At 42.3% G+C, this 15,753-nt stretch overlaps 1 protein-coding gene across 3 annotated transcripts in view; it reads right to left on the reverse strand.

The window, feature by feature from the left end:
* The window catches only part of RNF38 (ring finger protein 38), a 127,332-nt gene that overhangs the window by 48,388 nt on the left and 63,191 nt on the right, over positions 1-15,753 (reverse strand). Inside the window, exon 1 of one of the 3 annotated variants that reach the window (XM_064439512.1) lies at positions 11,379-11,807. The exons of the other annotated variants lie outside the window; for them this stretch is intronic. The gene's annotated coding sequence lies outside the window, so the exon portion shown is untranslated. Of the gene's footprint in view, positions 1-11,378; positions 11,808-15,753 lie in introns of those variants that run through there. 3 annotated transcript variants of the gene reach the window in all.

Genomic DNA, 15,753 nt, shown 5'->3' on the forward strand with positions numbered 1-15,753 from the left:
TATTGCTTGCAGTACTTGCTGCATGCAAACAAGAATTCTTTGAAATATGAAAAGATTTTACAACTGTTTTACAGAGAAATTAATCAAAACAATTTCAATGCTGCTAAACTCAAAAAAGATAGTAAATATTTATTTTTATATCACATCAAGGTGTTTTTTTCTAAATAGGGATTCTTATTTCTCATAATCCAAAACACCAGCTAAACTTCAGTAAGGGGAAAAAACTCAGCTATACCTCCCTCTCTATTAAAGAACACAGTTGTTGGAAAAATATCAATTTTACTTCAAAATCCCAATTTATGGTCTCAATTTTGAACTGACCTTTGCCAATGGTGTGGGTGATAATAAAAAGAAAACAACTAGTGCTGTTTGTGCATATGTTTCCTGCAGTTAACGTACTACAGTAGTAGGCAAAGCCTGTTAAATACATTCAGTATCTCTCTGGAAAGTTTAAAAATTGTGCAACAAATAGTACTAGTGTGCAATAACACTATTTTACGTATTTTCAGTTTATCATTTCTTACCAGTTCATCTCCAAATTGCCTACCAAGATCTGAGTTAAATGGTCCGTGTTTTGACATCAACACCACCTAACACAATACAGGAAGTGTCATTTCAGGAGATGGTGCCAACATCAACTTCTTAGCATACACAGAGTCCTGAACTCCTAATCTGGTATGTAAATAAAACAGAAGTTTTAAATTAAAATAACAAATTTGTAGCTACCGAAAGAGGAATAATTTCCCTATATACAAGACCGAAACACATTAAACTCTGCATGTGTGCCATTAAAATATGTTCATTACTGTAAAGAAATTACTTCAAATATAAGAAAATACACTGGAATTGATATACTTAAATGATGCCAGGGCAACAGGAAAGTAGTAAAATCAAGACAAGGTGTTCAGATACGGGCATATTTCAAAAAGATTAAGTTTTCAATTTAAAAATAATCATGCTCTTTTAGCTGATGGGACAAGGAGTCTCAAGAGAAGTCTAGCTCAAAGTTGTCAGACTGGTCTTCTCTATGTATAGTTTGAATGTACAGTATGTATTCACTATTGACTTTTCATTTAGGCATGTGAAACTAACATACAGGTACATCAACAGAGACAGGGTAGTTAAGGCAATTATAAAACAAATCTCACTCTTTCCACTTAAGATTTTTTTCCCCAACATTGAACACACATATGCACGCACACACATATATGAAACACAACATAATATATGTAAATGGACAAACTAGCATTTCAGCACTGAAGACTGGAACTTCTTATTCAGGTGAATTAATGTAAGTGACTATATTTGTTGACAAAATGTTGAAGAATATCTGAACACTGAACTGAGGCATACTGTTACCTAAGCACCGGAACTAATATTTACAGAGGTATGAACCAATTTTTTGACAAAAGAGTACATTTTAACCAGCAATTAACATAGATTATTTACATCAATCCTCCTCAAGCTTCAGCCCCCAAAGACGTAATGTTTACTCTGATATAAACATTACTTATAATATTGTAACTGATGTCCTTACTGCAATGGACACAGAGGCAAGTCAGCACTAGAAATTTATTCCTAGGAGAAGGGACTACTGGCATAATACCTCAACATCTGTGGTGGTAGTGAATATTCACATCTGGCTGCCTTCATTGGCTTTGTCATCACAACACTGAGCTGTGCTAGCAAAAGATATATGTCTCTGCTCAGCACACCATACGGTTAAAAATTTCTGTGTATAATGCAGTATTATGCATTCTCAGAAACTGAGGAAAGTCAGGATCTAACCTCTTCTGGAATGTACCAGTTTGCTCTCTACATTCTTCCAGGCTCTCCATATTGCTAGAAATTGAAGCCTCAACAAATACTCTCAATCCATTTTAAACACTACACAATGTATCCACAAAACAACCTACCTAATCGGTACCGCCAAACTGTCATGTAAACATAGAACATTCTTCAATATACTGCAATATACACACACTGGTATTAGTGCAAAAAGAACCCCCAGAAGTTGTCATAAAACTTGAAGAATAGTATTTAAACACAGGCCTGAAAATTCAAAGAGGGACGAGATATTTAATTCTGAGAATAAAGCATGGGAAGTTCTACCTTTTTCAATGTCCATCTCCTCTGGGGAGATCCCACAGAATGAAGAAGAAAGCACATCCCAAATGGCGCACAGTACAACTGCAACAGTTCTAGTATATAACTATCACAGCAGCCTCCAACACCAAAGTGTCAGGGGTCCTCTCACCCTGTATTTCAGTTCGCTGCTTTTCCAATTTCTGAGACTTAATTTGTGCTTTCCTTCTTCCAGACCATTTCCCACATTAAAGGCAATTTTCAGAGCTGAAAAAAAAGGCTTTACTTTGTCATTCATACACTTTATGACAAGTAAACTCCTGTATCACCTACAAATGGCTGAACACAATGGTATGCCCACTGAGCATAATGTAATGGTTGGCATCTTGTTAACCAATTTCCTGTTAAAATGGATGTATTTACACTGCAAAATACAATGTGTTTATACGCTGCAGAACCATTTTTAATGATAGAACGAATCTAGGATTCTATTTAAGTAGTTGTTTACCTGGACTTTAGTAAAGCCTTTGACACCATTTCCCACAGCATGCTCCTGGAGAAACTGGCTGCTCATGGCTTAGACAGGTGTACTCTTTGCTGAGTAAAAAACTGGCTGGATGGCCAAGCCCAGAGAGTTGTGGTGGATGGAGCTAAATCCAGACAGTGGCCAGTGATGAAGAGGGTTCCCCAGGGCTCTGCCCTGAGGCTAGTTTTGTTCAGAATCTTTATCAATGATCCGGATGAAGGGATCAAGTGCACCTTCAGTAAGTTTCCAGATGACACCAAGCTGGGTGGAAATGTTGATCTGCAGGAGGGCAGGAAGGCCCTACAGAGGGACCTGGACAGACTGGATCGATGGACGGAGGTCAGCTGGATGAAGTTCAACAGACCAAGTGCCAGGTCCTGCACTTGGCTCACAACAATCCCATGCAATGCTATAGGCCTGGGGAGGAGTGGCTGGAAAGCTGCCTGGCCAAAAAGGACCTGGGAGTGCTGGTTGACAGCCAGCTGAACATGAGCCAGCAGCGTGCCCTGGTGGCCAAGAAGGCCAACAGCATCCTGGCTTGTATCAGGAATAGTGTGGCGAGCAGGAGCAGGGAAGTGATCATGCCCCTGTACTCGGCACTGGTGAGGCCGCACCCTGAATACTGTGTTCAGTTTTGGGCCCCTCAGTACAAGAAAGATATTATGGTGCTGGAGTGCGTCCAAAGAAGAGCAACGAAGCTGGTGAAGGGTCTGGAGCACAAGTCTTATCAGGAATGGCTGAGGGAACTGGGGTTGTTTAGTCTGGAGAAGAGGAGGCTGAGGGGAGACCTTACCGCTCTTTACAACTACCTGAGAGGAGGCTGTAGTGAGGTGCCTGTTGGTCTCTTCTCCCAAGTAACTTGTGATAGGACTAGAGGAAAAGGCCTCAAGTTGCACCAGGGGAGGTTTAGATTGGATATTAAGAAAAATTTCTTCACGGAAAGGGTTACCAAGCATTGGAACAGCCCGCCCCTCGAGAGGTGGTGGGGTCACCATCCCTGGAGGTATTTATTAGATATGTAGATGTGCTGCTTATGGACATGGTTTAGTGGTCGACTTGGTAGTGTCAGGTTAATGGCTGGACTTGATGATTCTAGGATTCTTTTTAAAGCTCATCATATTTAGGCTATGTACTATATATTGCAGAATACTTGTTTTAGGCCTACATGGGCCATTTAATGTATAAGTTAATAGAATTGTTTTAAAGACCTTTTGGGAAAAAAAATATTTTTCTCCATTAGCTGGTATTTGGACACACCTTTTGCCCTCAGTAGCCTGCAGAACTTCATTTCTGAATCAATAGACTCACCACAGGTCCTGTGAACATAATAACTGCTAGAACAGTAGCTGGTTTCTCTGCCCCTACAAAATACACATGTTGGGAGCCTGTCATCTAACAGAAGTAATCTAGACATATAGATGATCCTTATAATGGGATGTAATGGGTAGAGAACTTAAGGAGAGGAAGACAGCAAGACCACGACAGAACTGGTATTTTCTGCCAAGTTAGCCTAAAAGAAGAATATGAGAAGACATTGCAGGTCCCCAGCTTCAAGAAACAGCTTATACTTGTGTAGATCTTTTAATTTACTTTAGAAATAGGATTACGCTTACACAAAGTCAGAATAAAAGACCCAAATAAACCATGTCACACTTCTGATGATATGTGAAGGAAAAAAAGCTTCACTCCCCCCAATGCACTCAAATAAGCATGGTTTGCTGACTTAGTTCTCAAACTTCATCCTGCATTTTTAGTCAGGTGAAAAAAGACTTTAGAATTTAAAGCATGCAAGAAATTCAGTGAGATGCATACTTTTTTCTATAGCCTCAAGCTCTGCCCTACGCTGAACATACTCACCATCAAAACTATGAACTGTTAAGTCTCATTTCAACCACAGATATATGTATACATCCTGTCAGCAACTAAGCACCACGCAGGCAGTTGCCCGCTCCCCTCTGGTGGGATGGGGGAGACAATTGGCAGGATAAAAGTGACAAAACTTGTGGGTTGAGATGAAAACATTTTAATAGGTAAAGCAAAAGCTGCACATGCAAGCAAAGCAAAACAGAATTCAATCACTACTTCCCATGGGCAGGCAGGTGTTCAGCCATCTCCAGGACAGCAGGGCTCCATCATGCATGACAGTTACTTGGGAAGACAAACACCATCACTCTGAAGGTCCCCCCTTCCTTCTTCCCCCACCTTCATCCACTGAGCATGACATCATATGGTATGGAATATCCCTTTATTAGGATTGGAAGTAAAATCAAGCCTTCTGCTCTGCTGGGGAACTGCTCACTGGAAACTCACACAGCAATTTTCCTGGAAGAATGCTCTTTTGTGACTGTTTTTCCTTGCAACGCATGTACCCATGCCTCTAGGGTAGAGGCAGATTTTCCACCCCACTTCCTCACATCTACCCCATGGTCACGCAGGTAAAACCACAGGGTGACCCACGGTATGTATCCACTATTAACCTCCCTCTTGAGAAGGGGGACACTTAATCCTAATGGCTGAGATACTCGTCCATAAGGGTGAGGAGTAGGACATACTCCTCTGAGTTGCTGGAGCTCCCAGGACAGTTTTTCAGGCAGTTTTTCCACAGCTGAGATGCAAGCCCATAGGTAGGAAGACAGACTTTCCTCATATTGCTGGAGTTTGCCAGCCAATTCATCCACCTCTCTGTCTTTCCAGGTCACTGCTGCCAATGAGTTTGCGTATGATGATGCTGTGCTCCGTACAAACTTCTGCCATGTGGGTCATGTGCACTTGACTTCATCTAGATCTTTGATGTTCATCACAAATCACCTCCAGCACCACTAATTCCCTAGATACTAGATATCTCTCTCCATGATGGTCCACTTGCGTAGGTGACATATAATGTCTTCCTTGAAGGGACACCTTTCCTTCATGCCTGACAGGGGTCACCTCCAGAGGCTGATGGCTTGTGCCCTTTTTCTAGTTGCTTTGTCAATGCCCCCTTCCCTAGAAAGGGATCCCAGCTGCGTGGCTTCCCTACCCTCTAATTCCAGGTCCCGTTATCCCAGCATTGGAGCAGCCAGGTGACAATATGGTCACCTGGACAATGGCCAAAATCTTCTGCATATCTTGCAGCTCGATCAGAGATAGGGGTTGGGTGGTTATCATCTCATTTATGGGTTCCACATATTCCTCCTCCTGTCTTGTGATGGCCCTGCTTCATCTTCATCCCTTACTAAATGAGTCGATTTTCTTGTGTATTTCTTCTTATATACAGGGGTGACTGATACTCGCATGGGTTCGTTCTCTGGTTTAGCTGCAGTGCCTGTCACTGGAGTGGAGTAGCCACAACACCTGTCACACTGTCATCAGATCCAGAGACCTTCTATTCCCCTTGGGGGTAATGAACAGTGTTGAACAGGGCCCGGTGGGCATGGGCCAGGCCCCAGCATGTTTCAGTGATCTGTGTGTCTCTGGAGTTGCCAGGGTGACAACATACTTCTTCCAAATACTCTACTAGTTTTTCAGGATTCTGTACTTGTTCAGGGGTGAAGTTCCAAAACAGTGGAGGTGCCCACTGTTCTAGGTATTTGCCCATAAGACCCACATACCCTGCCACTCATAACTATCCAGGCCTGGGGCAGATCTCTGGATATTCTTAAATGGTTTATTAACCTTAGACAAAACCGAAACAAAATTCCTGAGAAATACCAATAGAAGTATCTTAACTACCGAAGGATGTTCAAGATACTGAAAAGTGATTATAATGAAGGAAGAAACAACATAGAAGAAGGTGCCGAAGGTGCCATTCTATATTTTCTCTATAAAAAGCATCCCAGAGGAAAAGGTGTAATTGCTAATTGTCTCCATGAGGCAGTACCTGAAGTACAGTAATAGCATCAGTACAAAGCCCAAATACCAGATAAAGCTAAGGCCAGTGTTTTAGTAAGAAATCTCCCAGGCAACACAACACTGATCAGTGCAGAGCACAGTAAACTGCAAAAACCAACACCAATTTTTAACATGTACAGCAAAAACAAGATCATGGTGCAGATCAGATAAACTGATATCGAGAACAGATGAATCAATATTGTGAACAGCAATTGTTAACAAATTCCTTAATACGGTCCAGTTAATCTGTTATTATCTCAAACCCTTTGTGTGCCACATTGGGTGCCAAAAAGGACTGTTGTGGTTTAACCCCAGCCAGCAACTTAGCACCACCCAGTCACTCGCTCAGTTCCTGGTGGGATGGCGGAGAGAATCAGAAGAGTAAAAGTGAGAAAGCCCATGGACTGTGATAATAACATTTAATAATTGAAATAAAGTAAAATAGTGGTAATAATAATAATAAAAGCAGCAAGCAATGCATGAAAAAATTGGTCAACACTCGCTGACTGATGACCCTCCCAACCCTGAGCAGTGATCGCTGTCCCCCGGCTGACTTCCCTCAGCTTATAGACTGAGCATGATGTCCCATGGTGTGGAATATCCCTTTGGCCAGTTTGGCCAAAAAGCTCTCGGCTGTGCCCTCTCCCCTCCCAGCTCCTTGTGCACCCGGCAGAACATGGGAAGCTGGAAAGTCCTTGACTGGTGTAAGTACTACTTAGCAACAACTAAAACATCAGCTAAACATGAAAAAAAAATCCTTTATTGTGAGGCTGCCCAGAGAGGTTGTAGGGTTTCTTTCCCTGGAGACATTCAAAACCCACCTGGACACGTTCCTGTGGCCCCTGCTCTAGGTGTGCCTGCTCAAGCAGGGGGTTGGACAAGATGATCTCCAGAGGTCCCTTCCAACCCCTACCGTTCTGTGATTCTGCGTTACTAATATTATTCTCATACTAAATCCAAAACAGAGCACTGTACCAGTTACTAGAAGGAAAATTAACTCTACCCCAGCCGAAACCAGGACACATACACATGTTGGAAGCAGCACCAGAGAATACAAACACTGTACTAGGTCTCTGTATTTGAATTTGAGGAAGACTGCTCTGGCTGTTCTCTGATACAGTAAGGAAACTGAGAATAAACAGGAAGAAAATTTCACATATGATCTGTAACCTATGATCAGTAGAGATTCACAAAACCACCAAATACATATTGGTCTTGCCAGGCGCTTTGTGTTCACATCCGAATATTTTTTTCAGCTCCATACTTACCTACTTGGAAATTCGTCCTCACAAGTTCCTTCCACAACATTATTTAAAACGAATACCTGTTCCTACTCTTTTGTCTCCAATCTCTTCATTTCCCTCATTCTATATTTAGTTCCAATGCTTTCCCAACAGACTTACACACAGAGGACACCAAACCAAAAATCCCCTCCCTTAGTACTTGCCATCAAAATACTTTCAACATCTTTTAAAGAGATTGATTTTTAAGTATCAGATTTTGAAAACGCAGCTTATCAAAAACATTCAGCACACTACAGCTTTTTAAAAGCACAATCCCAACACGGATCATCTGAAGAAATAAGAAATTCTCTTCCTTATGCACGTTATTTTTTATTTGTTTAGCCAGAAGACCATCTCCTAAAGCTTTCATGAAGACTGCCAGACAGAGCATCTGCTCAACAGCACTGTAACTCATGCCATGAACGCTCTCATCCCCGCTCACACAATGATTTACTCATACTGCCATGTGAAAGAAGAATTTGGGCAGTTCTGTCAGAAACAGAGTTGGCAAAGACAGACCACAAGGCTAAGGTAAGAGACTCTGGAGAAAGGATAGGGTTGAGTTCATGCAATTGCTGAGTTTGCTGAGGACAGAGCTGTTCACAGATTCCAGGAATAGGAACAAAATAGCAAGACTGACAAGATGAAAGGGCTACTCAAACTGAAAGCATGCAAAATACAGCATATGTGGTGGTACTCAAATGAAGCACCACACTTTTTTATTATATGAGGCTCTGGTGGAAAAGAAGAAAAGCAATGTTATTAAAGTGAACCAGGAGGTAAAAAGTTCTACGGCAGCAAATCTGAAATGGGCTCACCGAGAAACAGAAACTGTGGACATGAAAGAAAGTCTCTATTTTCTGAGAGGGAAAGAGCAAAGGCACCGGTCTTTTTTACAGCTGGAATACCTACAGAAAACACTAGGTGAGGCAGATTTATCCTGCTTAACTATTCTTCTACCAGGTGAGGAACAGTTCCACTGCGATCCAGACAAACTGGTTGGACAGCAATTAGCAAAATGCTTAAGGTGCAAAAGGGCTTCCTTTCTTTTCCCTTCTCACTGTTTTTAAAGAGCAGCTGCTGTTAGCATTTTACTGCTGTTAGAAGATGAAAACACCCTAGCTTTTGATGTTCTGACAAACAGAAATCAGTAGAGGGCACCAAAAGGGTTTGTTTTCTTGATCTTTCAAGAACTTTGCAAGAGGAATCTACCCATTCCCAAGTGAAGCTAAAGAGTAAAAACCATTAAAATCATCCTGTTACATCAGAGACCTTGACAAGCTTTGCCCACAACAGAATTTAAATACAGTTTATTAGATTATTTAACTTGATATAGATGCTTGCATAGAGAAGAAAATGACAAGCTGTATTTCTGCATGAACTGGTTAAGTCAAACCTCTATCTTTCCAGAAGTTTCAAGAATCAGTCCTCCATAGTCAAAACAACTCTCTGACTAAAAATAGGGAAAAAGAGATTTCATATCCTACCTGTACCCCTTCAAACCCCTCAGGGGCAAGGGATGGGGGGGGTGCAGCTACATACAAAAATTAAATGAGAAAACCTTTAGAAGTCTAAGACTTGCTCTGTGCAAATTCCCATTAGGTTCACTAGCAACTTAGCCCATGTAGTTTCCATGGACAAACATAAGACTACAATTTAAGTTTCAGCTCAATGGTAGCCCTGAAGAAGTAACTTGTCTTCCTAACTGCACAATTTTTTATACTCTAATAAAAGCTTGCATAGAAACCATATACTTCTTGAAGACTTTCTTGGTAGAGTTGAAAAGTAACTTGACTTCATTGCTTTAAATCATACAAATTTTCTCCTATTTTGTCAATAAACCATACTCAAAAATATATTTAGACAAGCTGATACATAAACTTCAAAAATCACAATAGCACTGATGCCACTGATGTCAGCTTCTGAGCCAAAACGATATCTTTCAGAAAAAGAAAAGACAATTATACACTGCAACTCCCACACCACTACAGGTGCAAAGCAAGGGCTGATCAGCTTGCAACTTCAATTTAGTATTTATTATACTTTTATTTAAAAAAATCAAGGAGAACCAGATGTAAATCAAATAAAGTTTAACCTGCTCCATAAACCAGGGAAATGACAAAATAAGTTTCACAAAGGAGAATCTTGAGATCCCTAATTTATAAGCCCTTTTTTATTTATATACCACTTCTCTCAACTACCACTCTTAACATGTACTGTCTCCTCATATTACAATTCCCTGGAAACCTTCTTCACGTTGCTATTCTATGTATACATAGTTTTTTTTTCCTAGAGATTTGGTGATAAAGAAAAATCAACATGATCAACTTTCACTAGCTATTAAATCTGCACTGGCACCTCGTTGCTCTCCTGTCTCATACTTAATCCTCTAATGACTACACTCTCCTTTCTCTTACCACACACCTAAATATCCAAAAGGAGCTTTTTTTCTCCTCTTTCTCAGAACAGTAAGTCTCTAATATCGCTGCTGCAACACCCCTTGAATGGAAAAAATGTTTGTATTTTTCATTCTTGTAGTGCTGTGAAGCAGTTACGATGTCTGTTGGGCCAAACAGCAAAATCCCCAGGATATGGAGAAATACCATAAATGTGGCAACTGAAACCAAAGTAGTTGCCGCAGTGAACAGCATTTAAGAACAAGCATGTCAGCAGCAATACTTAATCATGTAGTGAGCAACACTCAAAAAGGCAGAGTATTAGCAGTCGTGTTCATCTTACTCTTCCAGTTACCTCACTATAGATTTGTAGAGCTTATCAGAACATGTATATTTGCTCCAAATACTATCCTCAAAGATCCATTTCAAAATGCAAATGTTATACGTTCATCAACATTCTCAAAACTTACACTTCAATGAACTTCTGTGTAAGAAATAACTAAATTACTTGCTATAGACAGCTACAACTTAAAACTGATGTCCCCAGAAAACACCTCAATACATAACAAGTTTTAAAACAAACTTATTAAGGAAACAAGAAGCATCGTTCTAGTCTAAGTTTACAAAATTCCCCTTCGTGTTATACAGGAATAGGAAGTAACTCATATATTCTGAATAACACCAACATAATGCCCTAAAACCTACACTTCCTAACATCAACTCTTTCTTGAACAGTTGCTCTTCCTCAATTAACTTGAAAACATTAAAGACACCCAGAAACTTCACTTTACTAGAAGAATGGGAGAACAATCTGCTGTCTGGTGCTTCAGAAATACTTGCTACTTCCTGGCATGCAGCACATTGAACCCGCTTGTCTTCTAGAGGACAGGACAGAGCCATTCAATCCTGGAAAGTCAGACGATTTTTAGATTCCAGTTCTACCTTCTGCCAAAGCAGATAAAGCAATTTTAACAGATCAAATGCCTGTTCCCCTCGGATTAACTTCGCCGAGCTCTCGTCCGCCGTGCAGGCCGCCCAACGTGGAAGCATGGCTTCCATGCAGGCACACGGGGCCGCTCGGTCTCCCCGGGGGCACCCTCACGTCCAGGCCACACGGTCTCCTTCGCCCTCGATGTTTACGAATGGCGGCCCAACAGAGCTGGTAAGGCCCCGCCCGAGGGGGCCCGCCGCCCCCACCTGCCGTCCCCACGCCGGTACCTGCGGTCGCGGGGCACGGCGGGGCTGCACCCCCGCCTCCTCCGTGCGCCCCGCAGTCACGGTCAAGCCTCCCGCGCCGCCTCCTGTCGTGTCGGCCGGGGGCCCCACCGCTGCCGCCCGGGCCCGGCCTACACCGCCTGCCCGTGCGATCGCTTCCGGGAGCGTCGGCTCGGCGTCCTCCGCCCATCACAGAGCGAGTCTTCCCCGTGCCCCCCGCTCGTTCTGCGTCCGCGCCGCCGTCCCGTGCTCCCGCTGCCCGCGACCGACGCCGCCTGCCATGCTCCGGCCCGCGGCGGCGCCCCGCGCACCCCGCCCTCTCCGGGGGCCCGTGACGTCACTCTGCAACCGGCCCAGCCCCACGAAGGGCGGTGCCGAAGCTAGCCCTGCCCCGCGGACAGCGACGCGGGGCGTTCTTTGTTTGCACCTGGGGGCGGCAGGGAAGCCGGCCCGCGCACGTCACCGCCACGGCCGGAAGGGGAGGCGAGGCAACCGACCCACGCGCTCGCGGCGGCGGGGCGACCTGACATCCTGCGGCGCCTGCGCAATAGCTCGAGAGCTGCGCCCCGCCCCCTCGTCAGCGGCCGGGTCGGAGCCCCGCACGCAGGCGCGGCCCCGGGTAGTTTCGGATTGTGGCTCCGCGCGCCGCCCCGCGCTCCCCCGGCTGCGCCGCGGCGGGGCCCGAAGCACGGCGCGGCCCCGTCCTCCGCTCCCGCCGCAGCAGCGAGGGCAGCGCCCGCACCGTCGGGCAGGCAGGTGGATTCCCGCTCTAGCAGCGGCTCCCCGCTGCGCCTCGGGAGCACGTCCTGCTGCGGCCGGCGGGGCGCTCGCCGGGACGCGGGCGCGGGGGACTGCGCGCTCGAAACCTAAACGTCACAGAAGCCATCAAGCCTCTCACCAACGGCCACATGGAATCTGAATAGTTTGTACGCTTGGGCTGTGGATTTTCATTTGCTTTCCTGATAACGCGGGGGAGGGGAGTGAGACTGACTAGAAAAAGTCACCAAAACCTACAGGAGCAACGTCACGGGCTGATGTGATCACAGAAACATGATGAGCCTTTCGCTGCAAGTGCCACAGGGTGACTCCCTGCTGATGCAGCGCTGCTCAGCAAACGGAACAAATGAGGTATCAAGAGAACTGATCTACCCAAGCTATTCCCCTTAAATAAGATATCATTACCCTAACTATTTTCACCTTTCACCTCCATTCTCTGTACTTCAGTCTGAAGTTTCTCCAAATCTGATCCAAGAAAACAAAATAAACCATCTGCTGTAGGTACAAAGAACTAATACTCTAAAGCAGACAATTTGCTAGGCATGAAAGTGGCTTAAAACCAGTAAATCATACACCTGCAGCTGTCAGATGTGAAATGAAAATGAAAAAGGCATGAAGCTGCTCAGCAACAATAGGCAGAAACTAAGGTGGGGGTGGGGTGGGGGATGGCAGATGACGCACCAAGAATGAATTAGTGCTATCCTAATTGGACAGGAAAATTTTTTCCAGTTTTGAAATTGGATGGGGCAAAAAAATCCTTCTAATACTCCCAATTTTCTATGTATTATCCTCTACACATTGCTCACAAGAAGTGTATGTAGTCTTATTTTATAGATCAGTTATTAATATATGATGGACCTTAAGATATCTGAACTCCTGAATTGTTCTGAATTCAGCTATGGATGAGTCTGTTAGGCCTATCCTAACTGACTCTATACCATCCAAAGAGGAAAACAAATAGTTTTGGTTTTGCCTCTTTTTTTAGGATTAGAACTTATAAAATACTTTCCCCCTTACGAAAAACATCTTTTTAAAGAGTTTACAGTCCTCTGGACTATAGACTGAGGACTGGGTGCCCATCAAGACAGACGAACGAGCAAGTTCAGGAACAAGAAATTACTAAAGAAACAGAAGACGTACTAACTATAACTGGAAAATTTAAAGGTTAGAAATGGTGAATCAAATCATGTGATTTTGTATTTGGGTCATAAGTACCAAGCAAAGATAAGTTCCTTACATACTATAAGAAAGCAAATCTAATAGGAGTAATATTGTGAAAAGAAAATAAATGAAAATAAGTTAAAAAGGAATAAAGCAAGGTTAATTTTTAAATAATTTTGAACCCCTTAGTGCTAGTGAAAAATTTCCATTGGATTACTCCCATGGTCCTTGATTTTTTTCATTATTACTGGGTGGTCAATTTAGTTTTAACTGCATGAGAACTAAGGAATAGAAACTTGATGAGATCTCTGAAAAGAGATATCCCAAGAGTAGCTAAGAGTTACATCTTTGGAGTTTCTTTTCAAATTAGCAAGCATCCTTTAATGAAAGTATACCACCCCAAGGACAAAAAATATCTTTAAAGCTAAATAACCTGAATATCATTGAAAGGCACTGCAGGCTTGCATCTATCTCTCTGCTATGCTCCATGAAGAACTTTATTCAGTTCTATTGTTTAATATTTTAAGACAATTCCAGCTTTTAAGTATTTCACTTAAAAATCACAGGTATTAAAAATACACAGCATGTTATACTTCAAAGAAAAATTAAAGAAATTACAAACATGAGAAAAGGGTCGCCTTACTCATACACTGGGGCTTAAATGCTCCAACCCCCAAAGCAACAATTATTTAGAGAGGTATCTCAATTACAATCATTTTGCAACACCAAGTAAAATGGGAAATGTAGTCTGTACCTACGCTATACTAGATTTTTTTTGTAAGACAGAAGCTGATAGTACTAGTTTTGGTGCTACGAAATCAAACAGGTTCTTAGTACTACCAATAATGCGCTCAACAATTATACATCCTTCTTAATGTAGTGAGGCCACACATGACAAATCTTAGACTTTGGTTTCCTGCTGATGTCACTGAACATGAATTCAAGATTCTTATGTGCCAAGTCAACAAAATCAAGTAACTGGGGTGGAAGCCTGGGAATTGTTTTCATTAAGATTGCAAGATCCCTTTAGCCTATGTGGTGTAGAATTTTCCTTATGCTGTTGTCCAGGAAATGAAGGCTGGGCTTATGGAGAACCTACTGTAAAATATATGCAGGTTGCCAGTTAAATACTATCCTTTACATCTGTCCTGTAATGCAAAAGCTGCTTACACATGGTCAGGCACAGAGCAGTAAATTATTTCACTGAAATACATGTATTGACTAATCAAAGATTTATCAGACTATTCTGAAGGCGTGTTTTCATAAAGTTTCTAGAATGACTAAAAAAAAAATCCAACAATTAATACAATTTTTTAGATTAATAGATCTATTAAATCCTGCATTTTATCTTTAAATGATATTCCCCCCCAAAATGTACAGGTGCTGTCTCTTAGTAATGGCAGAAAAAATTGGAACTCTCATTTCCTAAGTAATTCACACTGGAAACTAATAAGCAGTTCCAAAAACTGACACAAAAATACAGGCTTATGTGAAATACAAGGAAAAACTGGTAGAGAACTGCAATCGTACCCTAGTATTGTAACCAGATGCTTTTAGAAGCACTACTTACAATTAGAAAAAGTATATCCATACACAGAAGCCCTACAATAAATTAAAAAACAGACATCCAGTCGGCCTATACCCCCCAGTGACACTAACTGAGCTTAGTGATGTATCTTCCCTTTTAAAACGAGCACAGAGTTCAGTGGCACATCTGAGGAGAGCACAGATGTCTGTTCTGAAGATTGTTCACTGTTTTACCAAACGAGGGGTCATTTTAATCAAGGGATCAACTAGAATTTCCAATAAAATGCAAGGCAAGCAGCTTCATGCATTCTCACAGAAAAATCAAAGCTCCTACCAAATAAAACTTATATCTGAAGGAAAACACATCTTTGCAATCCACCCAAAACACATTCTTTTTGCTTTTTACACTAGTTTCACTTCAATCACCTTTCACAGCTGGGAGTTTGCATCTGGTGCAGACTCAATACCAACGAGAAAGACTGTTTTCTCCCACCATTCTTAAGTATACAAAAAAGTAAAGCTGTGGCCCAGTTTCTCAATTAATATGGAGGCAGGTGTCGTGCCAAACAACTCAAAAGGCTATGCACTCTTCTAAAATTCAAACCAGGTAAGCTGCCACACCTCTTTTCACTCCCTCACCCAAAACCTGTGAATCACCTAACGACAGAATTTCCAACAAAACTTAGAAAGTTTTCATTACCGCAGTATGCAATAAAACTAAGGGAAAACAATCAATCTAACACAGAGGTGACCTTCCATGTAATGACAGAAAAATAAGAATGTTAAAGGGGAATGCCAATGTTGAGTTGGTGCACGTTTCTTCCAGGAACAGAGTGCACAAGGACCACACACACCAAAAAAAAAAAAAAAAAAGCAGTGAACACTACTGAAAATAATTAACCAGTTAATCAAC

This window comes from Phalacrocorax carbo, chromosome Z, assembly GCF_963921805.1.
Source record: "Phalacrocorax carbo chromosome Z, bPhaCar2.1, whole genome shotgun sequence".
Taxonomy (NCBI): domain Eukaryota; kingdom Metazoa; phylum Chordata; class Aves; order Suliformes; family Phalacrocoracidae; genus Phalacrocorax; species Phalacrocorax carbo.